Here is an 11,524-nt window from a genome sequence, read left to right as displayed (position 1 = left end):
ATTTTAGCTTTGCATGTAAAAGAGTGAAACACCACATGTAACTAACAGTTAAACTGTAAGTCTATGTCGTTGTTTTTTGTTTGAATTGTTTACGTGTTCGCTGTGCGTGGGAAATGATAAGACAAGCGGAACTACGTAGCTAATAACTGTTGTAACGGGGATCCTTATTGTAGCAACACACTTTTGGAGCGAAGGCAATCCCGCGCTGTGTTAGCAAAATTTTCATGTCATCGGGTGGGTGAAATTCGTAAAGGTTGAAGTGTGTATGTTAGGATGGTAACATTATAATAATTAAGGATGAAGTGTGAATTCATGCCAGGAATAATAAGGGTGAAGTTTGATTTCCTCCCTTCTGTAATAAGCAGCCAATTAGTTATTTTTCCTTTATTCATGTGTTTAATCTGATACTGTTATAGCGCCGGCTAAACTGTTTATGTATGTAAGCACTTCAGAGTTATACCAAGCTAATAAGTCACTCGTAAGATACGTTTGTAAGAGTGTGCTTAACTGTATTTTAATTTACTTTAGTTCTCACGGAAGGTGATAATTCTGACTAAATCTACATAATAAAGCCGCTAGTTAAAATCAAGGAACGGTTGTGCTCTTGGTTACTGGAGGGAGCAACACCACAACAGGAATAAGGATTATGGAAAGTGTAAAATTTCGTGGAACTGTGCCAATTCAGATGCCTTGCTTTAGCCATATCACTCATACTGTTTCTCGTTTAGTCCATCCATAAAAGCAGATCAGCTTTTGTTGCATCCAGGAACTTGTATAATGTGCTTATGTTATGCTTATATGTTTGTGGGACCGTCATTGGTGTCCCCCAGCCCATCCCCTTTGTTGTGTGCCAAGCATTCTTGTCATTCTTTTAAGTCTCAATCATTCTTTTTGATATTTGTCTTCCTTTACAAAGGCACTGCAGAGGCTAAGAAGACGCATGGAAACTCTAAAAGAAACGTAATTCAACTTGTAAACCAGATTTCAAAAGGAAATAATGAATCCCGAAGCTCAGGTTTGTCAGTTGTTAGAATGAGAATACTGGGGATTTTTGAATCATATTCAATTGCCTAATTTGCACATGACTAATTTAATATTATTGTATCCTTAGATGTCAGACACCGAGGCTGCCAGTACCTCTGGGTCGATAGTCCATGTGTTGGATGATGCACCGCCGTTGATCAGAACAGACAGCGTATATGTAAGTTAGTGTTATTCAACACCAGCACATACTGTAAGTTCTTGTGAATCTGCTTTGTAAATCAAAGATAGGCAAGTCTGCACTTTCATCCCATATTCATTGTATTATAACAAAATGTAAAGTAGAGGAGCACAGAGCCATAACTAATCAAAATATGCCAGTGTCCAAATACTTTTATCTGTCTAGTTATCTAAGATACTTTTTTTTCTGCAATACAGCCACACAGGTCGCACCAACCACTCCCCTTTACTGACCAGTAGGAGAGAAGTGCCCCTTTGAAATCCTCTTGACCCCCTTGGTCCCACTGGAAGACAAGCCTCCTATCAAGCAGTGGCACATGCCCGCATCCCGTGCCAAGGCTGAGCGGGAATGGGAGAATAGCCAACGGGAGCGCAGGAAGAGAGTGAAGCCAATTCACTGGGACGTTAACTTTAAGTCTGGGCCTTTCTTCCCAGTGTGTGTCACTCCATCACTGCCCTCGATCTTGGAGATGGACGAAGAGTCTCTGTCTGAAGAGATGGAGCAAAGCCAGTTGTAGGGGGTCGCGCACACACACATTCATTTTCATTTATATACCTTTATTTAAATAGGCAAGTTAGTTAAGTACAAATTCTTATTTACAATGACGACCTACCCCAGCAAAACCCTAACCCGGACGGCACTGGGCCAATTGTGTGCCACCCTACAGGACCAGTGCCTTAGACCAATCGGGAGCGTTATTGAGACCTCATGGCCTACCATGGACCAGAGAGGATCAGCCAGCATCATCCCAGCGTCTGCCCTGCCTGCCATCCTAGTACCTCCACTGCCCTTTCAACCCCAAACCACAAAGGGCAGGTGACAGAAGTGATCCAGCGCCCAACGATCCAGGCTGTTCTGCATGAGCAGCAGCAGCTACTGTCGGAAGTACTGTTGGAACAGACTTTTCCAATGAGATCCAACAGGAGCCACAAGCTTTCAAAGTACTTTCATCCCTGGGTGTGGAGCTTCTCGAACAATGTTCTCTTCCTGAAGATGGACTGCTTAAACCCCTTGGGAGTATCCAGAGTATCTAGTACGCTGGTGTGATGATAGAATATGTCCCTCATTATCAACTAGAGATTAATATTAATCCACTTGTTATTCTAGTTTGGCAAATGTTAATTTATCATCAGCATGTTCCAAAGAATTCTGTTTCTATAAAGTTTTATTGCTGTTGAAAATGATCTGTGGTGTGTGTTGGTTTCTTGTGAGCTATGAAGTATACCCTTTTAGTAGAATGTTTATTTCTTCATTGGACTTGTTGATTTGTGACCAAGGAGAAGAGGTAAATGCTGACCGGACAAATTTAAGTGAAGGTCCGATTCAAATTTGTATTAATCCGAAGGAGGCACATCTGACTCATACCTTCGTGCCATAATTCTTCACATTTTCAATGTATAGCAACACTGACAAATTCTAAGGTGGAACTGTTTGTACTACAGCATTGGAAATGAGGATCTATCTAAACACAGTGGTTATGAATTGTGAGAATGCTGAACAACATTTTCTGACCAATAGGCTTGTTTGTCGTAATATTTGGCCAAATGTTTCTTCGCTTCAGTCAAGAGGCCCTGTCTCAACTTGCACATGTAAGGGAAGCAGACAGCTGCAGATTTAATATAACTGCTGGGTTACACGGTAACCAGGTCTCTCTTGCCAAAAGAACCCACTTTTGCAAGAAAGACCTGGATTGTGCCACATAACACAATGCTTATATACTTTTACTTTTATACAAATAAAAATGACACCTGTATCTGGAATAGATGTAGTGTTACCTTACATTTGTGAAATGTGAATAACATACCCCTATTACTAACCTGTTCAACCTCTCTTTCGTTTCGTCATCCCCCTCTTCAAAGGGGGACACACTATAGACCCAAACTGCTACCGACCTATGTCTATTCTACCCTGCCTTTCTAAGGTCTTTGAAAGCCAAGTTAACAAACAGATTACCGACCATTTCAAATCTCACCGTACCTTCCCCACTATGCAATCTGGTTTCAGAGCTGGTCATGGGTGCACCTCAGCCACGCTCAAGGTTCTAAACGATATCATTTACGCCACCGATAAGAGACATTACTGTACAGCTGTATTCATTGACCTGGCTAAGGCTTTCGACTCTGTCAACCACAACATACTTACTGGCACACTCAACAGCCTTGGTTTCTCAAATGATTGCCTTGCTTGGTTCACCGACTACTTCTCCAATAGAGTTCAGTATGTCAAATCGGAGGGCCTGTTGTCCGGACCTCTGGCAGTCTCTATGGGGGTGCCACAGGGTTCAATTCTTGGGCCGAGTCTCTTTTCTGTAAACATCAATGATGTCGCTCTCGCTGCTGGTTATTCCTTGATCCACCTCTACGCAGGCGACACCATTCTGTATACCTCTGGCCCTTTGTTGGACACGGTGTTTACCTCCAGATGAGCTTCATTGGATGCAGACTATCACAGTGCCATCGATTTTGTCACCAAAGCCCCATATACTACCCACCACTGCGACCTGTATGCTCTCGTTGGCTGGCCCTCGCTTCATTCTCGTCACCAAACCCACTGGCTCCAGGTCATCTACAAGTCTCTGCTAGGTAAAGCCCCGCCTTATCTCAGCTCACTGGTCACCATAGCAGCACCCACCCGTAGCACGCACTCCAGCAGGTAAATTTCAGTGCAAACCATACAAGTCCATGGTCACCCCCAAAGCCAATTCTTCCTTTGGCCACCTCTCCTCCCAGTTCTCTGCTGCCAATGACTGGAACGAACTGCAAAAATCTCTGAAGCTGGAGTCTCTTACCTCCCTCACAGCACCAGCTGTCAGAGCAGCTCACATATCACTGCACCTGTACATAGCTCATCTGTAAATAGCCCAGCCAATCTTCCTCGTTCCCATACTGTATTTATTTATTTTGCACCCCAGTATCTCAACTTGCACATTCATCTTGTGCACATCCTACTATTCCAGTGTTTAATTGATATATTGTAATTACTTTGCCACCATGGCCTGTTTATTGCTATACCTCTCTTATACTACCTCATTTGCACATGCTGTATAAAGATTTTTCTACTGGATTATTGATTGTATGACTGTTTATTCCATGTGTAACTCTGTTGTTGTATGTGTCGAACTGCTTTGCTTTATCTTGGCCAGGTCGCAGTTGCAAATCAGAACTTGTTCTCAACAAGCCTACCTGGTTAAAAACAGGTGAAATAAAATAGAATCAAAAAAGTTCCTTAGCCTTCAAACTGTGCTTAGTTTAAAATACCGTTGGTTGGACTGCGAGGCAGTGACTGTATCGTTTTTCTTTTGATCTGAAGCCTGACACTGTACGACACGTCGTGTCTCATCCTCTGTCTTTTGAATAAAGCTTCCTCAGCATGATTTTATTCTAACATTATCCATGTTTTTTTTTTCAACCCTCAAAAACAAATGTTGATCCCCATGTAACGACACGTGATATTCCACAGGGGGGCACTAAAGATCTGTAATGAAAGGAGGTTGAACACTTTGTACCTTGAACACCATCTATACTTACACACAGCCTCAACTATTTAAATGACAGAAAATGTCATATCTGCTCTCACACAGTACATTAATACATGATGATCCCTTTGGTTTTTCACAGTCCATCATAATAAAAACTTTTTGGCAACTGATGCATTGTTGTCTAAGGTTCATTCCGAAACGCATTCTCTCCACCAAAGCCCAAAGCTTACTAGCATTATAAAGATGTTGTTACGGCTTTCTTCCGTCGAAGGAGAGTCGGACCAAAATGCAGCGTGGTTAGTTCGATACATGTTTAATAAAGACAAAACACGATCAATACAAAAACAAGAAATGGAACGTGAAAACCTAATACAGCCTGTCTGGTGACAACTAACACAGAGACAGGAACAATCACCCACGAAACACTCACAGAATATGGCTGCCTAAATATGGTTCCCAATCAGAGACAACGATAATCACCTGACTCTGATTGAGAACCGCCTCAGGCAGCCATAGACTACGTAGACACCCCACAAAACCCCAAGACAAAAACATAACACAATAACCCATGTCACACCCTGGCCTGACCAAATAAATCAAGAAAACAAAAAATACTAAGACCAAGGCCTGACAGAACACCCCCCCCCCTAAGGTGCGGACTCCCGGACGCACCTCAAAACCATAGGGAGGGTCCGGGTGGGCGTCTGTCCATGGTGGCGGCTCCGGCTCGGGACGTGGACCCCACTCCATTAATGTCTTAGTTCCTCCCCCTCGCGTCCTGGGATAGTCCACCCTCACCGCCGACCATGGCCTAGTAGTCCTCACCCAGAACCCCACTGGACTGAGGGGCAGCTCGGGACTGAGGGGCAGCTCGGGACTGAGGGGAAGCTCAGCACTGAGGGGAAGCCCAGCACTGAGGGGAAGCCCAGCACTGAGGGAAGCCCAGCACTGAGGGGAAGCTCAGCACTGAGAGGAAGCTCAGGCAGGTAGTTTGCTGAGATTCTGGCTGCTCAGCATCTGGAAGAGTCTGGTTGCTCAGATCTGGAGGAGTCTGGCTGCACTGGCAGATCTGGCTGGCTGGCAGATCTGGAAGAGTCTGGTTGACTGGCAGATCTGGAAGAGTCTGAGGGAAGCCCAGCACTGAGAGGACTGGCAGATCTGGAAGAGTCTGGTTGACTGGCAGATCTGGAAGAGTCTGGCTGACTGGCAGATCTGGAAGAGTCTGGCTGACTGGCAGATCTGGAAGAGTCTGGCTTACTGGCAGATCTGGAAGAGTCTGGCTGACTGGCAGATCTGGAAGAGTCTGGCTGACTGGCAGATCTGGAGCTGCTCTGGCTGCTCTGGCAGACTGGCAGCTCTGGCTGCTCCATGCAGACTGGCAGCTCTGGCTGCTCCATGCAGACTGGCAGCTCTGGCTGCTCCATGCAGACTGACAGCTCTGGCTGCTCTATGCAGACTGGCAGCTCCATGGCTGACTGGCATGCTCTGGCTGCTCCATGCAGACTGGCAGCTCTGGCTGCTCCATGCAGACTGGCAGCTCTGGCTGCTCCATGCAGACTGACAGCTCTGGCTGCTCTATGCAGACTGACAGCTCTGGCTGCTCTGCAGACTGGCAGCTCTGGCTGCTCCATGCAGACTGGCAGCTCTGGCTGCTCCATGCAGACTGGCAGCTCTGGCTGCTCCATGCAACCTGGCAGCTCTGGCTGCTCCATGCAGACTGGCAGCTCTGGCTGCTCCATGCAGACTGGCAGCTCTGGCTGCTCCATGCAGTCTGACAGCTCAGGCTGCTCCATGCAGTCTGACAGCTCAGGCTGCTCCATGCAGTCTGACAGCTCTGCTCCAGCTGACAGCTCAGGCTGCTCCATGCAGACTGGCAGCTCAGGCTGCTCCATGCAGGCTGGCAGCTCTGGCTGCTCCATGCAGGCTGGCAGCTCTGGCTGCTCCATGCAGGCTGGCAGCTCTGGCTGCGCTGAACAGGCAGGAGACTCCAGCAGCGCTGTAGAGGAGGAAGGCTCTGGCAGCGCTGAACAGGCGGGAGACTCTGGCAGCGCTGTAGAGGAGGAAGGCTCTGGTTGCGCTGAACAGGCGGGAGGCTCCGGCAGCGCTGTAGAGGAGAAAGGCTCCGACAACGCTAAACAGGCGGGGGACTCCGGCAGCGCTGGAGAGGAGGAAGGCTCTGGCTGCGCTGAACAGGCGGGGCGCACTGAAGGCCTGGTGCGTGGTGCTGGCACTGGGTAGAGGACATGCACAGGAAGCCTGGTGCAGGGGAGCTGCCACCGGAGGACTGGTGTGTGGACGTGGCACTGGATAGACCGGACCGTGCAGGCGCACTGGAGCTCTTGAGCACCGAGCCTGCCCAACCTTACCTGGCTCGATGCCCACTCTAGCCCGGCCAATACGAAGAGCTGGTACTGGAGACACCGTGCGCTCCACAGCATAACACGGTGCCTGCCCGGTCTCTTTAGCCCCCCGGTAAGCACAGGAAGTTAGCGCAGGTCTCCTACCTGGCGTAGCCATACTCCCTGGCCCCCAATACATTTTTGGGGCTGACTCTCGGGCTTCCATCCGCGTCGCCGTGCTGCCTCTTCATACCAGCGCCTCTCCGCTGCCGCCTCCAGTTCTTCTTTGGGGCGTCGATATTCACCAGGCTGTGCCAGGGTCCTTTTCGTCCAATATCTCCTCCCAAGTCCAGAAGTCCTTTGATCGCTGTTCCTCACGATAAACAGGGGGAGTTGGCTCAGGTCTGAACCCTGACTCTGCCGCACTCCCTGAGCCCCCCAAGACATTTTTGGGGCTGACTTTCGGGTTTCCTTGCCAACCGTGTTCCCTCGTATCGTCGGCTCCTATCTCCGGCTGCCTCTGCTCTCCGAAGTGCCTCCACCTGTTCCCATGGGAGGCGATCTCTTCCAGCCAGTATCTCCTCCCAAGTGTAACAACCTTTGCCATCCAAAACGTCTTCCCATGTCCATTCCTCCTTTCGCTGCTTCTGCTGTCGCTGCCTGTCACCACGCTGCTTGGTCCGGGTGTGGTGGATGATTCTGTTACGGCTTTCTTCCGTCGAAGGAGAGTCGGGCCAAAATGCAGCGTGGTTAAATCGAGACATCTTTAATAACGATGAAAACGAACAAAACAAAACAACAAACGGAATGTGAAAACCTATACAGCCTGTCTGGTGACAACTAACACAGAGACAGGAACAATCACCCATGAAACACTCGCAGAATATGGCTGCCTAAATATGGTTCCCAATCAGAGACAACGATAATCACCTGACTCTGATTGAGAACCGCCTCAGGCAGCCATAGACTACGTAGACACCCCACAAAACCCCAAGACAAAAACATACCACAATAACCCATGTCACACCCTGGCCTGACCAAATAAATCAAGAAAACACAAAATACTAAGACCAAGGCGTGACAGATGTCCATCAAGTTTAAGAGGTGTTACCACATTTTTGTATAGATTTATATGAGGGCCAGTGCAAAGACTCACATTGCAGTGCAAAGACTCACATTACACTGTAAGATCAGTCATGCATCGTACCCAGTTTCTCTCTAGAAACATGCATGAGAAGCTATGACTAAGCAGAGAAGTATGGCTGTATCAATTGTTCTAGAACTGGTTCAAGAAAGAATAGCGAGAAATAAAGAGCAAATCATAGAAGGATGTTGGGTTACATATGAACACATTCCATCATACTTTCAGGAAGGTTAGGTTAGTTCGGCTACATGTGATCGTGCGTCACCATAACTGAAAAATGGCCTTCTTTCTTTCACGGTTTCACGTCATGGTGAAAATATTTGCATAAACTGGGAAACATTTGCATACATTTCAATTTCTCTGGCCGGCAGTGAAGGGGTTAATCAGCTGTGTGCTCTCAGTTTACGCTCACTAGCAGAATCTGTCTGCCACAGCTTCTGCGCTAATCTTCTATCACAGCTGACAACCAGAGGTGTTTCCAGAGTTCATACAGTAATTGTGTGCAGCGCTGTAAGCATGTGTCTTATTTAATCTTATTCAATGATATTACTACATGTTAAAGAGCATTAGTGTCTTATTTCATCTTATTCAATGATATTACTACATGTTAAAGAGCATGAGAGTGTGGAGACCAATGCCAGGTTGGATGTGTGAATAGAAGAAAATAGAATAGAATAAGGCATGGCTAATGCAATCAAGCCACCCACTGGGCACACCACATCATTTCAATGTGGATAATTGGGTCATATTTGGTTGAGACGTTGATCAGTGAGATTACAACCTATATTCACCCACTCAAAAGGACAGCCAAAGGATGGTTGAATTTCCAATGTGTTATCACTATGCTTTCAACCATCTGAAAGCACAACCAAATTCCAACAGAAAAACAATGTCTGATTTTTGGTTCAGTTGTCACACAAATGTCTATCACTGTGCCTTCTTCAGGGTAAGTTTCCAAAGTCCTCCTATGGAAGAGATACATCGATGATGTCTTTGTGCTCTGGGAAGGAAGTCAACAGGAACTAAATGAACTCCAAACTCTACTAAGCAAGAGCTCTGAATTCCTCAAATTCACTGTGCAGACTGATGAGAGAAAAATGAACTACCTGGACTTATGGATCATCAAAGAGAATGACATTACACACAGACTTATACACAAAGCCCACAGACTGTAATACCTTGCTATGTGTAAATAGTAGGTATCCCCTTCCCCTCAAGAATGGTCAACCATACAGTCAGTTATGCAGGATTAAACAAATCTGTGGCCACCAGACAGATTTTGACAGCAATGCTAAAAAAAAAAAAGACAGATAAATTCAAAATGAGAGACTACAAGGACAAAACTCTTGATGCTGCAATGATGAAAATATCTCAAAAACCAAGAGAGGAATTACTTAAAACTCAACATAAGTAGAAAAACAACACAACCATCTTTTGCACTAAATACACCAAGGGTTTGGAGAAAATGAAAGCAATCCTGAAAAAGGACTGGCATATTCTGCAATCAGACAAAGAAATTGCACACCCCTTCAAGGAACTCCCGCTGATGGTCTATAAGTGTGGTCGCAATATTGGAGATAGCTTGGTGAGAACTGACATGCCCCCTGAGCTCACTCAGACACTCTTGACAAGTATCCCAAATGGGAACTACAAATGTGAACTACAAATGAGGCTCATGCGCACAGTGCAATCGCGTTATAAAACATCCTTCTTCAGACACCCACATATAGGTGGAAAAATCCCTGTTAGGGGTATCATCTCATTCAAGACCACGGGAGTAATCTATCTCATCACCTGTTCATGTGGAGAAGCCTACGTAGGACAAACGAAAAGACAATTCAAACGTAGCTGAACACAGCAGCTCAATCAGGTGACTATCCAGTAGCAGCTTACTTTGTTGAAGCTAACCATGCAAACCCCCTCAAATACACAGGCATTGAGCATCTTGCTCTACCAAGGAGAAGAGGTAACATCAAGATCCTACTTCTCCAAAGGGAGGCTTACTGGATATCATCTCTAAAAACTGTGACCCCTAGTGGTCTGAATATTGACTTTGATCTCAGGCCCTTCTTATGATCAATTCTTTCTTTTATGAACAAGTCTTATAAATAGATATAATCTTTCTACAGCTTATTAGTGTACACCTAATATGTTCCCCCTGTTGATGATGCTCATTATAGATTAAGGTTGAACCAAAAGATTACATGTAATAAATATGAAATGAAATACGAAAAAATTCAATATTTGAAATTGAATTAAACAATAATGTATGTGGACGCTACTATGATGTACTATATTCAATGATGTTTCTATATGATAACAATAGCCTAATATATTTAATATGTCATAAACGATTGTTTCAACAACAACAAAAAGTTCACTAATTCATTCTAATTAACTTAATCATTATGGCACTAATTGCACTGTTTGTCTACATAACCTGGTTCAAGTATTCATGACATTACCCTGAAGAAGGCACAGTGATGGTAAAACATTGGTAAATACCCAATACATTACTGGGAGTTTATATATGGAGTGTGCAACTTTCTTTATTTTGATATAAAGTATTTAAGTAAAAATACTTTAAAGTACTGTATCTGTACTTTACTATTTATATTTTTGACATATTTTACTTTTACTTAACATTTCTAAAGAATATGATGTACTTTTTACTCAATACATTTTCCCTGACACCCAAAAGTACTCATTACATTGTGAATGCTTAGCAGGACAGAAAATTGTCAAATTCCCACACTTACCAAGAGAACATCCCTGGTCATCCCTACTGCCTCTGATCTGGGGACTCACTAATCACTAAACACAAATTATTTGTTTTTAAATGATTTCTGAGTGTGACCCTAGCTATCTGATTTGCTTAATTTAAGGAATTTTAAATTCATACTTTTAATACTTAAGTATATTTTAGCAACTACATTTACTTTTGATACTTAAGTATATTTAAAACCAAATACTTTTATGGTTATTTACATTTTGGACAATTAGCATACGGTCACACTGGTCACCCGTGGGAATCGCACCCACAACCCTGGCGACTAAACCACACTGTGCTTCATAAAATAGCAAAACCAAATTACTTGGTTTGAAGTTGAGAATACATTAAAAGTACATGGTGCAAGTGATTAATGTCGTTCGAGATTCTACTTAGACAACAGCAATTGTGCATATCTCCACAGATCCGCCATTCCATTCTTTAACTTTCATTTTTGGTTGAGTTGGAGACGTGAAGCCAACATATAATTTATTAACTTGTTTTGTCGACAAATTAACAGGCTATTAATTGTATTAATTGAAATGTGTTTGGTCGACAACATCAATAAAGG

The 11,524-nt window shown here is 44.6% G+C and overlaps 1 long non-coding RNA gene across 1 annotated transcript; it reads left to right on the top strand.

Annotated features, from left to right (window-relative positions):
* Positions 1-222: 222 nt before the first annotated feature.
* LOC121846683 lies at positions 223-2,406 on the top strand. Its single transcript, XR_006083625.1, has 4 exons — positions 223-330; positions 917-1,015; positions 1,112-1,201; positions 1,420-2,406. It is a non-coding gene; the product is annotated as an uncharacterized LOC121846683 (long non-coding RNA).
* Positions 2,407-11,524: the final 9,118 nt, after the last annotated feature.

This window comes from Oncorhynchus tshawytscha, linkage group LG06 (genome assembly GCF_018296145.1).
Source record: "Oncorhynchus tshawytscha isolate Ot180627B linkage group LG06, Otsh_v2.0, whole genome shotgun sequence".
Taxonomy (NCBI): Eukaryota; Metazoa; Chordata; class Actinopteri; order Salmoniformes; family Salmonidae; genus Oncorhynchus; species Oncorhynchus tshawytscha.
This window is presented reverse-complemented; position numbering and strand designations above follow the sequence as displayed.